Here is a 16,363-nt window from a genome sequence, read left to right on the forward strand (position 1 = left end):
GATCTTAAGGATGTGTGGAATCCCTCCCCGTAGAGGCGGTTAAATTTCGATTTAAAGCTTTCGTGACTGCAATGATTCATCTTCTTTGGTTCTTTCGGTAAAGTCACGTAGAATGAGAATAAAATAATAAATTGATAAAATAAAATAACAATAATATTCTCACGACGTTTCGGCCACAACACAAGCGGCCTTCATCAGGTGAAGGGAGCGAGACTGTCTGGTAGGACAGCGCTGGAGTGAGAGAGCCACGTTCAGATCACGGCTTTTAAGCTGTGTGAGAGGAACAAAGAGCCTTGACGAAGGAATTAGCATAAAATTTAGCATTGAAAAGGCTGAATGATTAGCTTGTGACTGGTCACAGAAATAGCTATGTTAAAAGTTAAAGCATACACATCCGCAGAGGCACCCATTGTTAAAAGGAATTAGCATAGAATTTAGCATTGAAATAGCTAAATTAAGGCATTCGCTTGTAACTGCTACAGAAATAGTTACGTTGAAGTCAGAGCATACACATTCACCGAGGCACTTAGTACAAATCAAAACAGGAGAATTTAGCATTGAAATAACTAGGCGAATTTAGCATGTAAATAACTGGGTGATTTGCTAGTGACTGGTCACAGAAATGACTACAAATCTGAGCTATTCACAGTACTATATAGTGAACCAATAAAAACTAAAATATAAATTACCTTCATGTTATCAATAAACTCTATATTCTCCAATCAGCTAAGCTACCAACCATAAGTCGTTATATAACACAATGCTATATGGCGAAAAAATGGGTGGATTCTTACCCTCAAATTTCCGTACCACGGATAGCTACGGGCCCCGTTCAGACGGACGAGTTCGTCCATGGTCGGAACAGAGGAGGGGGAGAGAGACAGCTGCGAAGCCCTAGTATACTCCATGTTGTAAACCATACCATTAACCGTGGTGTGAGAGGTATTCAGACCGCAGCTCTTTCGCCAGCATTGCCTCTTAATACCTCTCACACCACGGTTAATGGTATGGTTTACAACATGGAGTATACTAGGGCTTCGCAGCTGTCTCTCTCCCCCTCCTCTGTTCCGACCATGGACGAACTCGTCCGTCTGAACGGGGCCCGTAGCTATCCGTGGTACGGAAATTTGAGGGTAAGAATCCACCCATTTTTTCGCCATATAGCATTGTGTTATATAACGACTTATGGTTGGTAGCTTAGCTGATTGGAGAATATAGAGTTTATTGATAACATGAAGGTAATTTATATTTTAGTTTTTATTGGTTCACTATATAGTACTGTGAATAGCTCAGATTTGTAGTCATTTCTGTGACCAGTCACTAGCAAATCACCCAGTTATTTGCATGCTAAATTCGCCTAGTTATTTCAATGCTAAATTCTCCTGTTTTGATTTGTACTAAGTGCCTCGGTGAATGTGTATGCTCTGACTTCAACGTAACTATTTCTGTAGCAGTTACAAGCGAATGCCTTAATTTAGCTATTTCAATGCTAAATTCTATGCTAATTCCTTTTAACAATGGGTGCCTCTGCGGATGTGTATGCTTTAACTTTTAACATAGCTATTTCTGTGACCAGTCACAAGCTAATCATTCAGCCTTTTCAATGCTAAATTTTATGCTAATTCCTTCGTCAAGGCTCTTTGTTCCTCTCACACAGCTTAAAAGCCGTGATCTGAACGTGGCTCTCTCACTCCAGCGCTGTCCTACCAGACAGTCTCGCTCCCTTCACCTGATGAAGGCCGCTTGTGTTGTGGCCGAAACGTCGTGAGAATATTATTGTTATTTTATTTTATCAATTTATTATTTTATTCTCATTCTACGTGACTTTACCGAAAGAACCAAAGAAGATGAATCATTGCAGTCACGAAAGCTTTAAATCGAAATTTAACCGCCTCTACGGGGAGGGATTCCACACATCCTTAAGATCATTCAACAGACTTCGGGATAAGAAGGCTCAACTAATCGAGTCTCTCACCTTTCTGAAGAGATGCCGCGACTCTAAGGTAATACCAACCGCATTTACACTAACCTCTGCTGTTGCAACTTCTCTCAATGCAAAACGAATTCTAGCTAGAACTAGCTTCGCTCTTATCTCGGAAAAAATCAGACTTACACGCACCGAACTCGATCAGTTAGACAAGACACTCTACAAATCACACTTAAAATTGACAGCAACAATGTCTACATCGGATTGGGAACATGTAGACAATATGACTACCTCTTCGGCTGCCACTATGTCAAACAAATGTAGGGACAATTTGATTTCCAAATTCAATCACCTCTCCAGCAAAAAATCGGATCCACACACCGAAAAGATAGACGTCAACAAAGTCGTAATTAATCGCAGTAACAGTTCCATTTCTGATGGTCTGAAATCCGTTTTAGCTAAAGGTCTAAACTTTGCTGTCACACCGAGACACTTACCGGTTAATGATATCATTGCCCATGTCGACGTTGCACTCAAGGGCTTGAGTCACATCTCTGCAGACGTAGCAAGATCTGAAATCGCTGCAACCCTCAAAAACGCTAAGTTGCCACCTAGCAACATCAGCAAAGACGAACGTTTTGAATTATCTCAATTAAAAAAGAGGGATGATATTGTCGTTCTCTCAGCCGACAAAGGCAATGCCACTGTCATCATGGACAAAACAGAATATAACAACAAAATTCAAGAACTACTCAACGATGGCAGCTATACAAAAATAAAAAGAGATCCCACCAACAGCCTGGTCACCAAAACGAACAAAATTATCTCTGATTCAACAGCATTAATTGATGAGAACAAACAGTTCTTGTTGAAACCCTCTGCTGCCAGACCACCAAGATTATATGGCCTTCCAAAGATACACAAAGAAGATACACCCCTTCGTCCCATCGTCTCTACTATCAGCTCCCCCACCTACAAACTGGCACGTTTTCTGGCTGATATACTGCGACCTTTCACTGGAAAAACCACCTCTGCGGTACTAAATTCTACTCACCTGGTATCGACAATCAAAGACATTTCCCTGTCCCCAAACGACCTGCTTGTCAGTTTTGATGTGGTGTCCTTGTTCACCAAAGTCCCGGTACCTGACACCATCGCTATCATTGAAGACCTGGTTCATCAAGGACTGCATACTGATGTACCCCCCCTGGTGAGACATTGCTTAACCAACACATACTTCACCTGGAATGGAACTTTCTACAAACAAACTGAGGGCACCCCAATGGGCTCCCCCCTATCTCCGGTTGTAGCCAACGTATTCATGGAAAAATTTGAAACTGACGCCATCCAGACTGCCACTCTACGCCCGACCTTATGGAAGAGGTACGTTGATGACACCTTTGTCATCTGGCCACATGGCCAGCCTGCTCTAGACCAATTCCGCGACCACATCAATTCCATACACCCAGCCATCAGATTTACCATGGAGGTCGAAAAATATGGCAAACTACCCTTTCTGGATGTCTTAATTAAAAGGAGACATGATGGTTCAATGAGCCACTCTGTCTACAGGAAAGCTACCCATACAGATGCTTACTTGAAACCGGATTCCCACCACCATCCATCCCAGAAGAACTGCCTCATCAAGACTCTATACCATAGAGCCCAATGCATTTCCGACCAGGAACACATTACCAGTGAACTCAAACACGTACACCAGGCTCTCAGGGCTAATGGCTACTCCGACTACACAATCCGCAAAGCCATCACTCCAGTCATGAAGAAGGATCCTCTTGTGGAGCCACTCAAAACCATCACCTTACCCTACATTGCAGGGGTCACTAAAAAGATCTCCAAAATCCTGAATAAACACAAGATCCAGGTCCGATTCAACACAGTACACAAAATCCGTGATTTAGTTCCATCTGTAAAAGATGCTCTTCCAGACATACAGTACCCGGGCGTTTACAAACTAAAGTGCCTCTGTGGTAGTAGCTACATTGGAGAAACCAAAAGACATATCTCGGATCGCATCCGCGAACATAAAGCAGACTTGAAACACGGTAAGACGAACTCCTCTGCCGTGGCAGATCACTGTTACAATTCAGTGGGCTCACATGACATTGACTTCTCCAAGACGGAGGTTCTTTGCAAACCAACTGGCTACCATGAGAGATTCGTTCATGAGGCCATTCACATATACAAGCACAGAGACAATTTCAACCGAGAAGATGGATTCAGGCTCAGTAACCACTGGAAAGATGTGTTAAATCATTTCTGTTCTTAATTAATTGTAATTTTACGATGACCTTCAGACCGCAGCTCTTTCGCCAGCATTGCCTCTTAATACCTCTCACACCACGGTTAATGGTATGGTTTACAACATGGAGTATACTAGGGCTTCGCAGCTGTCTCTCTCCCCCTCCTCTGTTCCGACCATGGACGAACTCGTCCGTCTGAACGGGGCCCGTAGCTATCCGTGGTACGGAAATTTGAGGGTAAGAATCCACCCATTTTTTCGCCATATAGCATTGTGTTATATAACGACTTATGGTTGGTAGCTTAGCTGATTGGAGAATATAGAGTTTATTGATAACATGAAGGTAATTTATATTTTAGTTTTTATTGGTTCACTATATAGTACTGTGAATAGCTCAGATTTGTAGTCATTTCTGTGACCAGTCACTAGCAAATCACCCAGTTATTTACATGCTAAATTCGCCTAGTTATTTCAATGCTAAATTCTCCTGTTTTGATTTGTACTAAGTGCCTCGGTGAATGTGTATGCTCTGACTTCAACGTAACTATTTCTGTAGCAGTTACAAGCGAATGCCTTAATTTAGCTATTTCAATGCTAAATTCTATGCTAATTCCTTTTAACAATGGGTGCCTCTGCGGATGTGTATGCTTTAACTTTTAACATAGCTATTTCTGTGACCAGTCACAAGCTAATCATTCAGCCTTTTCAATGCTAAATTTTATGCTAATTCCTTCGTCAAGGCTCTTTGTTCCTCTCACACAGCTTAAAAGCCGTGATCTGAACGTGGCTCTCTCACTCCAGCGCTGTCCTACCAGACAGTCTCGCTCCCTTCACCTGATGAAGGCCGCTTGTGTTGTGGCCGAAACGTCGTGAGAATATTATTGTTATTTTATTTTATCAATTTATTATTTTATTCTCATTCTACGTGACTTTACCGAAAGAACCAAAGAAGATGAATCATTGCAGTCACGAAAGCTTTAAATCGAAATTTAACCGCCTCTACGGGGAGGGATTCCACACATCCTTAAGATCATTCAACAGACTTCGGGATAAGAAGGCTCAACTAATCGAGTCTCTCACCTTTCTGAAGAGATGCCGCGACTCTAAGGTAATACCAACCGCATTTACACTAACCTCTGCTGTTGCAACTTCTCTCAATGCAAAACGAATTCTAGCTAGAACTAGCTTCGCTCTTATCTCGGAAAAAATCAGACTTACACGCACCGAACTCGATCAGTTAGACAAGACACTCTACAAATCACACTTAAAATTGACAGCAACAATGTCTACATCGGATTGGGAACATGTAGACAATATGACTACCTCTTCGGCTGCCACTATGTCGAACAAATGTAGGGACAATTTGATTTCCAAATTCAATCACCTCTCCAGCAAAAAATCGGATCCACACACCGAAAAGATAGACGTCAACAAAGTCGTAATTAATCGCAGTAACAGTTCCATTTCTGATGGTCTGAAATCCGTTTTAGCTAAAGGTCTAAACTTTGCTGTCACACCGAGACACTTACCGGTTAATGATATCATTGCCCATGTCGACGTTGCACTCAAGGGCTTGAGTCACATCTCTGCAGACGTAGCAAGATCTGAAATCGCTGCAACCCTCAAAAACGCTAAGTTGCCACCTAGCAACATCAGCAAAGACGAACGTTTTGAATTATCTCAATTAAAAAAGAGGGATGATATTGTCGTTCTCTCAGCCGACAAAGGCAATGCCACTGTCATCATGGACAAAACAGAATATAACAACAAAATTCAAGAACTACTCAACGATGGCAGCTATACAAAAATAAAAAGAGATCCCACCAACAGCCTGGTCACCAAAACGAACAAAATTATCTCTGATTCAACAGCATTAATTGATGAGAACAAACAGTTCTTGTTGAAACCCTCTGCTGCCAGACCACCAAGATTATATGGCCTTCCAAAGATACACAAAGAAGATACACCCCTTCGTCCCATCGTCTCTACTATCAGCTCCCCCACCTACAAACTGGCACGTTTTCTGGCTGATATACTGCGACCTTTCACTGGAAAAACCACCTCTGCGGTACTAAATTCTACTCACCTGGTATCGACAATCAAAGACATTTCCCTGTCCCCAAACGACCTGCTTGTCAGTTTTGATGTGGTGTCCTTGTTCACCAAAGTCCCGGTACCTGACACCATCGCTATCATTGAAGACCTGGTTCATCAAGGACTGCATACTGATGTACCCCCCCTGGTGAGACATTGCTTAACCAACACATACTTCACCTGGAATGGAACTTTCTACAAACAAACTGAGGGCACCCCAATGGGCTCCCCCCTATCTCCGGTTGTAGCCAACGTATTCATGGAAAAATTTGAAACTGACGCCATCCAGACTGCCACTCTACGCCCGACCTTATGGAAGAGGTACGTTGATGACACCTTTGTCATCTGGCCACATGGCCAGCCTGCTCTAGACCAATTCCGCGACCACATCAATTCCATACACCCAGCCATCAGATTTACCATGGAGGTCGAAAAAGATGGCAAACTACCTTTTCTGGATGTCTTAATTAAAAGGAGACATGATGGTTCAATGAGCCACTCTGTCTACAGGAAAGCTACCCATACAGATGCTTACTTGAAACCGGATTCCCACCACCATCCATCCCAGAAGAACTGCCTCATCAAGACTCTATACCATAGAGCCCAATGCATTTCCGACCAGGAACACATTACCAGTGAACTCAAACACGTACACCAGGCTCTCAGGGCTAATGGCTACTCCGACTACACAATCCGCAAAGCCATCACTCCAGTCATGAAGAAGGATCCTCTTGTGGAGCCACTCAAAACCATCACCTTACCCTACATTGCAGGGGTCACTAAAAAGATCTCCAAAATCCTGAATAAACACAAGATCCAGGTCCGATTCAACACAGTACACAAAATCCGTGATTTAGTTCCATCTGTAAAAGATGCTCTTCCAGACATACAGTACCCGGGCGTTTACAAACTAAAGTGCCTCTGTGGTAGTAGCTACATTGGAGAAACCAAAAGACATATCTCGGATCGCATCCGCGAACATAAAGCAGACTTGAAACACGGTAAGACGAACTCCTCTGCCGTGGCAGATCACTGTTACAATTCAGTGGGCTCACATGACATTGACTTCTCCAAGACGGAGGTTCTTTGCAAACCAACTGGCTACCATGAGAGATTCGTTCATGAGGCCATTCACATATACAAGCACAGAGACAATTTCAACCGAGAAGATGGATTCAGGCTCAGTAACCACTGGAAAGATGTGTTAAATCATTTCTGTTCTTAATTAATTGTAATTTTACGATGACCTTCAGACCGCAGCTCTTTCGCCAGCATTGCCTCTTAATACCTCTCACACCACGGTTAATGGTATGGTTTACAACATGGAGTATACTAGGGCTTCGCAGCTGTCTCTCTCCCCCTCCTCTGTTCCGACCATGGACGAACTCGTCCGTCTGAACGGGGCCCGTAGCTATCCGTGGTACGGAAATTTGAGGGTAAGAATCCACCCATTTTTTCGCCATATAGCATTGTGTTATATAACGACTTATGGTTGGTAGCTTAGCTGATTGGAGAATATAGAGTTTATTGATAACATGAAGGTAATTTATATTTTAGTTTTTATTGGTTCACTATATAGTACTGTGAATAGCTCAGATTTGTAGTCATTTCTGTGACCAGTCACTAGCAAATCACCCAGTTATTTGCATGCTAAATTCGCCTAGTTATTTCAATGCTAAATTCTCCTGTTTTGATTTGTACTAAGTGCCTCGGTGAATGTGTATGCTCTGACTTCAACGTAACTATTTCTGTAGCAGTTACAAGCGAATGCCTTAATTTAGCTATTTCAATGCTAAATTCTATGCTAATTCCTTTTAACAATGGGTGCCTCTGCGGATGTGTATGCTTTAACTTTTAACATAGCTATTTCTGTGACCAGTCACAAGCTAATCATTCAGCCTTTTCAATGCTAAATTTTATGCTAATTCCTTCGTCAAGGCTCCTTGTTCCTCTCACACAGCTTAAAAGCCGTGATCTGAACGTGGCTCTCTCACTCCAGCGCTGTCCTACCAGACAGTCTCGCTCCCTTCACCTGATGAAGGCCGCTTGTGTTGTGGCCGAAACGTCGTGAGAATATTATTGTTATTTTATTTTATCAATTTATTATTTTATTCTCATTCTACGTGACTTTACCGAAAGAACCAAAGAAGATGAATCATTGCAGTCACGAAAGCTTTAAATCGAAATTTAGGGCTGTATTTGTTTGGTTATATATTTTGCTAATTTATAAGTGGCAGAGCCAATTGTACTGACTATGGGTCGCAATGGGATGCCGATTTTATGAATCTTTGGTAGCCCATAGAGTCTAGGTGGTTTTGAGGCCCTTGGCTTAATTAGGTATTGCTCATTCTTAGGGATTAATGAATTTGCAATTATTGCAGTGGTCTTACGTTCTAAAGTATTAGTTGGATCTCGTTTAATTTTAATGTAGGTACTTTCCTCTAGTAAATTTCTAATTTTATTATCATAATCGGCTCGTGACATCACTACAGTAGTGCAGCCTAATTATTACTGGCAAAGACTAATTAGAGAATCCATTGAAATTGAGAGGAACAAGAATAACTTTAATCGCTCTGACAGCTACCGGCTTAGTGCGGCCTGGAAGCGTATTATTAAATAATACACATTACATTTTGATTTAAAGAATTACTAATCTACAACTCATTACTAATCATAACCAATGACTGATTACTAATCGATTATATAATTACAATACCCCCCCCCCCTCCGCCTCTAATCACTGCACCTGATATGAGTTAAGTGATGACATCACCCTGCTGCTCTATATAAAACCGGGAGCAAGCGAGGGCATAACCATTCTGGCGAATTGCCCGATGATGCTGGATGTATTTACCAACGAAACGTCGTACTCAAACTATAAATGTGGATTAACTCTTCAACACACCGGTGGGCTGAAGTAGTGAATTATTTGTCTTTTGTCAACGTGACACTTTTTTTTGCTGATTGGCCGTGTTGGGTGGTGGAGGGTTACGACACATTTATAAATAAACGCGATCTAACCCAAAAACCTTTATTATGAATAATATTGGTCGCGAAAGCCTACGTGTTAAACTGACTAACCTCTATGGGGAGGATACTTTTCTTAAAACCAGAAAATTGGAGAAGCTTCGCATTAAGCGGATGAAATTGATATCTTCACTGGCGTTCCTCAAAAGGTGCAGAGATTCAAAGGTAATACCAAACACAGTTAAAATAACACATCACATAAAGTCTTCTAAAGCTAACCAAATACTACACAAAGCTAGCGAATTATTATTAATAGAGAGAATACAGCACAATAGGAGTGAATTATCTTACATTTCGGAATCGCTAAAGCAGTTACACTTAGATATAAGCAATAGTGTATCTATGCATTATTGGAATATAATCGATAACATAACACAACAATCGGCTGATAATGTGTTTAAACTAACAAAAACTAACCAAATTAATACATTTTCTAGACTACATAATAAACAAATCCCTACTGAAAACCAAAAATTTAAAAACAAAACTGTACTGAACTTGACCAACACTGTATTAACCGGTGACATGGTCTCTATCCTTTCTAAAGGCCTTAACTTTGCCGTTACCCCACGGACAATTCCAGTGGATGAGATAATTGCTGAGGTAGAATCAGCAGTTAGACTCCTTCCACATAATGAGGCAGAGATGACTAGACATGAGGTTGCTAAAATAATTGAGAATAGCAAAGTTCCAAAAGTAAATATTAGCTCTAACGAGGCAAAAGCCTTAAGAGAGCTGCGTGTAAATAAGGATATCCAAATCCTAGCAGCTGATAAAGGCCGCACTACTGTAGTGATGTCACGAGCCGATTATGATAATAAAATTAGAAATTTACTAGAGGAAAGTACCTACATTAAAATTAAACGAGATCCAACTAATACTTTAGAACGTAAGACCACTGCAATAATTGCAAATTCATTAATCCCTAAGAATGAGCAATACCTAATTAAGCCAAGGGCCTCAAAACCACCTAGACTCTATGGGCTACCAAAGATTCATAAAATCGGCATCCCATTGCGACCCATAGTCAGTACAATTGGCTCTGCCACTTATAAATTAGCAAAATATATAACCAAACAAATACAGCCCTACATCGGTAAGACATCTTCATTCATAAAAAATTCAGAACATCTTGTGAATGTGATTAAAGATATTAAACTTACTCCTGATGATATTCTGGTAAGTTTTGATGTGATTTCTCTATTCACTAAGGTTCCAGTGAACGAATCGCTTAAATTACTTGATACACTAGTAAAGAATACCGGTTTACCAAAAGATATTCCGAAACTTGCTGGCCATTGTTTAAATAACACTTACTTCTTATGGAGAGGGGATTTCTTTAAACAAAAGGAAGGAGCAGCAATGGATTCTCCTTTATCCCCTGCTATAGCAAATTTGTACATGGAAAACTTTGAAATAAGAGCACTTGTCTCGAGCACATTAAAACCATCCTTTTGGTTTAGGTATGTGGATGACACTTTGGTTGTCTGGCCACATGGTAAAGATACAATTAATGATTTTCTAAATCATCTCAATGCACAAAACCCGGCCATCCAGTTCACCATGGAAATGGAGGTGAATAACACACTCCCATTCCTAGATATTTTGCTTGGACATAGCCTAAACGGTAAAATAACACACAGCGTTTACAGAAAGCAAACGCACACTGATGCCTATCTGAATGCAGAATCACATCATCATCCAGCTCAGAAATCCTCTCTTATCAAGACGCTCATACATCGGGCCAAAACAGTGTCAGATGGTGAGAGTCTAGTGAGAGAGATTAAACACGTTAAAGACGCACTACGACAGAATGGCTACAATAATGCTCAAATTAACAGAGCACTGAATGCCAAATCACGATCGCAAAGCAATACTGCTGAAAGCGACCAGATTGTTAAAACAATAAAAATTCCATATATCTCAGGAGTAACTGACAAATTAGCCCGTGTTTTGCAAAAGCAAAACATTACAGTAAGATTTGGTACAGTACACAAAATTCAAAAACTAGTATCTTGCACTAAAGATGCATTACCTAAACTATCAACAGAAGGTGTATATCGGATTAATTGTTCATGTGGCAGCTGCTACATTGGGCAGACGGGACGTAACATCAGCGTAAGACTAAAAGAACATCAGAGAAATATTAAATTATCTCAAACACAACTGTCGGCAGTGGCAGAACATGCTTGTCAACAAGGACACTCAATTGATTTTGACAATGTTGCAGTGGTGTGTAAAACTAATTATTACTGGCAAAGACTAATTAGAGAATCCATTGAAATTGAGAGGAACAAGAATAACTTTAATCGCTCTGACAGCTACCGGCTTAGTGCGGCCTGGAAGCGTATTATTAAATAATACACATTACATTTTGATTTAAAGAATTACTAATCTACAACTCATTACTAATCATAACCAATGACTGATTACTAATCGATTATATAATTACAATACCCCCCCCCCTCCGCCTCTAATCACTGCACCTGATATGAGTTAAGTGATGACATCACCCTGCTGCTCTATATAAAACCGGGAGCAAGCGAGGGCTTTACCATTCTGGCGAATTGCCCGATGATGCTAGATGTATTTACCAGCGAAACGTCGTACTCAAACTGTAAATGTGGATTAACTCTTCAACACACCGGTGGGCTGAAGTAGTGAATTATTTGTCTTTTGTCAACGTGACACTTTTTTTTTGCTGATTGGCCGTGTCGGGTGGTGGAGGGTTACGACACATTTATAAATAAACGCGATCTAACCCAAAAACCTTTATTATGAAGCAATACTTTGCTGGACTGCATTCTGCTGGACAGCCAGGGTATTGCATGTCAATGTCCAACGCAAGGGACATCACCGCCACCTTTCATCAACCAACCATCATCACTAGTTATCATCAGCAATCATAACCACCACCCATCATTACCACAAATCATCACCATCCATCATCACCACCACCAATAACCATAATCAAAATCATCACCCATCCATGATCACCAACAACCATCATCATCATCACCCATGATAATAACCACCACCCATCATCATCATAGCAAACAACCACCCATAATCCCCACAACTTATCATCATCATCACCACCACCACCACTCAACACCACCCATCAACATTGCCACCAATAACCACCAACACCTCTCATCATCATCACCACCACCCATCATCACCACCACCCATCATAAATCATCATCACCACCACCCATCATCATCACCACCACCTATCATCACCACCCATCATCATCATCGCCACCCATTATCATCATCACCATCCATCATCACCACCCATCATCATCACTACCACCCATCATCACTACTACCCATTATCATCATCACCACCATCCATCATCACCACCCATCATAATCATTACCACCCATCATCACTACTACCCATCATCATCACCACCACCCATCATCAGCATCACCACCACCCATCATCATCACCACCACCCATCACCACCACCTATCATCACCACCCATCATCATCGCCACCCATTATCATCACCACCATCCATCATCACCACCCATCATCATTACTACCACCCATCATCACTACTATCCATCATCATCACTACCACCCATCATCACCACCACCCATCATCATCACCACCCATCACCATTACTACCACCCATCATCATCACTACCACCCATCATCATCACCACCACCCTTCATCATCATCACCACCACCCATCATCTTCACCACCACCAACCATCATCATAACCACCACCCCCCATCATCACCACCACCCATCGTCATCACCACCACCCATCATCATCATCACCACCACCACCCATCCCCATCATCATCATCACCACCACCCATCATCATCACCACCACCCAACATCATCACCACCACCCATCATCATCATCATCACCACCACCCATCATAAATCATCACCACCACCCATCACCACCAACTATCATCACCACCCATCATCATCATGGACACCCATTATCATCATCACCACCATCCATCATCACCACCCATCATCATCACTACCACCCATCATCACTACTACCCATTATCATCATCACCACCATCCATCATCACCACCCATCATCACTAAACACCCATCATCACTACTACCCATCATCATCACTGCCACCCATCATCATCACCACCACCCATCATCATCACCACCACCCCCCATCATCACCACCACCCATCGTCATCACCATCACCCATCATAAATCATCATCACCACCAGCCATCATTATCACCATCATCAGCCATTATCACTATCACCACCCACCATCACCACCACCCATCATCATTACTACCACCCATCATCACCACCACCCATCATCATCACCACCACCCATCAACATCACCACCCATCATCGTCACCACCCATCATCATCACCACCCATCATCATCATCATCACCACCACCCATCATCACCACCCACCATCATCATCACCACCCATCATCACCACCATCAATCACCATCACCACTACCACCCATCATAATCACTACCACCCATCATCATCACCACCCATTAACATCATAATCACCACCACCCATCATCACCACCACCACCCATCATCATCACTACCACCCATCATAATCACTACCACCCATCATAATCACTACCACCCATCATCATCACCACCCATCATCATCATCACCACCACCCATAAACATCATCATAATCACCACCACCCATCATCACCACCACCACCACCCATCATCATCACTACCACCCATCATAATCACTACCACCCATCATCATCACCACCCATCATCATCACCACCACCCATCATCACCACCACCCATTATAAATCATCATCACCACCACCCATCATCATCATCACCACCCATCATCATCACCACCACCCATCATCATCACCACCACCCATCACCACCACCTATCATCACCACCCATCATCATCATGGACACCCATTATCATCACCACCATCCATCATCACCACCCATCATCACCACTACCACCCATCATCACTACTACCCATTATCATCATCACCACCATCCATCATCACTACCACCCATCATAATCACTACCACCCATCATAATCACTACCACCCATCATAATCACTACCACCCATCATAATCACTACCACCCATCATCATCACCACCCATCATCATCACCACCACCCATCATCACCACCACCCATTATAAATCATCATCACCACCACCCATCATCATCATCACCACCCATCATCATCACCACCACCCATCATCATCACCACCACCCATCACCACCACCTATCATCACCACCCATCATCATCATGGACACCCATTATCATCACCACCATCCATCATCACCACCCATCATCATCACTACCACCCATCATCACTACTACCCATTATCATCATCACCACCATCCATCATCACTACCACCCATCATAATCACTACCACCCATCATAATCACTACCACCCATCATCATCACCACCCATCATAAATTATCATCACCACCACCTATCAACACCACCACCCATCATCATCACCACCCATCATAGATAAACACACACACAGCTACGGACATAGATTCGAAAACTGACACAGACACACATAATAGACACGCACAAATGTACAATATCTTTGTATATTTGTGTGTAATAAAAAACACATAATACCCATGCCAGGCTAGGTGCACATAGACCAATCCATGACACAATAAACTACACGCACAGTAACTCACAATCACACTACTACCACCACCACCATAAACCAATTAGATTGTGTTTATACGTTTTAAATGTAATTTATGAAATACAAGTTAATTAATCATTCCAATTATACAAAAATAACGATTATCCAATATGAAGCCTGAGGCCTAGGCGTATGCCAGGCCTAAAGGCCTCTCTTCAGTCCTCGCCGCAGGAACGGCGACATCAAAGACAGCACAGAGCGAGGGCGCAAATGTTAAATTTCTGCAGCATAATGTGGAATAATTGGAGACTAGAAACACTGCGTACACACAGCTACACAACACGCACACATAGACGCCACACTTTCTCTTGAGAACAGAACTCCACACTCGCCCACGCTGTGTAGGCCAGGAAGAAAACGTACCAACTCCACTCACCCACCCACTCAATCTCTTACCCACTCACCCACCCACTCAATCTCTCACCCACTCAATCTCTCACCCGCTCAATCTCTCAACCACTCAATCTCTAACCCACTCAATCTCTTACCCACTCACCCTCACTCACCCACTCAATATCTCACCCACTCACCCTCACTCACTCACCCACCCACCTCCCCACTCAATCACTTACCCACTCATCCACCAAATCAATTTATTACCCACTCACCCTCACACGCACTCACCCACCCACCAACTCAATCTCTTACCCACTCACCCTCACACCCAGACACTCACTCACCCACTCAATCTCTTAACCACTCACCCTCACCCACCCACTCAATCTCTTACCCACTCACCCACTCAATCTCTCATTCCACTCAATCTCTTACCCACTCAATCTCTCACCCACTCACCCTCACTCACCCACCCACCCACTCAATCTCTTACCCACTCACCCTCACACTCACTCACCCACTCAATCTCTTACCCACTCACCCTCACACCCTCACATCCACACACTCACTCACCCACTCACTCACCCACTCAATCTCTTACCCACTCACCCTCACTCACTCACACTCACTCACCCACTCAATCGATCTCTCACCCGCGCTGTGTAGACCACGGCGTCTGGAGGCAGAATCCAGGCCCCCGCTGTTTCCGGTCACGTGCGTCACGTGCACCACCAGCACTCAACCACGTCATACACCAGCCGGGCGCGTGGGGGCGGAGCCTCGTGGTAGTGACGTCACATCTGGTACGTCAGAGCCACGCTTCCGCTCACAGTCTATATAAATGCGAACGAGGCAGCAGCAGAAGCATTTGGAGAGCGAATCGACGACGAGGTGAGCGTCTCTGTTGTGACATCCTGAAGGATTCTGCCATCTTCAACGCCACCACCACCACTGCCGCCAAGGACCCAATCATGGAAAAGTGGGATACAGATGAAGATTGGGATACAGAGGAAGAGTGGGAT

General features: G+C 42.9%; 1 protein-coding gene across 4 annotated transcripts in view; it reads right to left on the minus strand.

Annotated features, from left to right (window-relative positions):
* LOC116958350 (dual specificity tyrosine-phosphorylation-regulated kinase 4-like) overlaps window positions 1-16,113 on the minus strand; it is a 51,742-nt gene extending 35,629 nt beyond the window's left edge. The window contains exon 1 of one of the 4 annotated variants that reach the window (XM_076058555.1): window positions 15,995-16,113. The gene's annotated coding sequence lies outside the window, so the exon portion shown is untranslated. Of the gene's footprint in view, window positions 1-15,974 lie in introns of all 4 variants that reach the window. The other 3 variants (XM_032980909.2, XM_076058553.1, XM_076058554.1) reach the window with 3 other exon arrangements.
* Between the last annotated feature and the right edge of the window lie 250 nt (window positions 16,114-16,363).

This window comes from Petromyzon marinus (assembly GCF_048934315.1).
Source record: "Petromyzon marinus isolate PM22_M1 ecotype Great Lakes invasive population chromosome 76 unlocalized genomic scaffold, UKy_Petmar_22M1.pri1.0 chr76_unloc.3, whole genome shotgun sequence".
NCBI classification, from domain to species: Eukaryota; Metazoa; Chordata; class Hyperoartia; order Petromyzontiformes; family Petromyzontidae; genus Petromyzon; species Petromyzon marinus.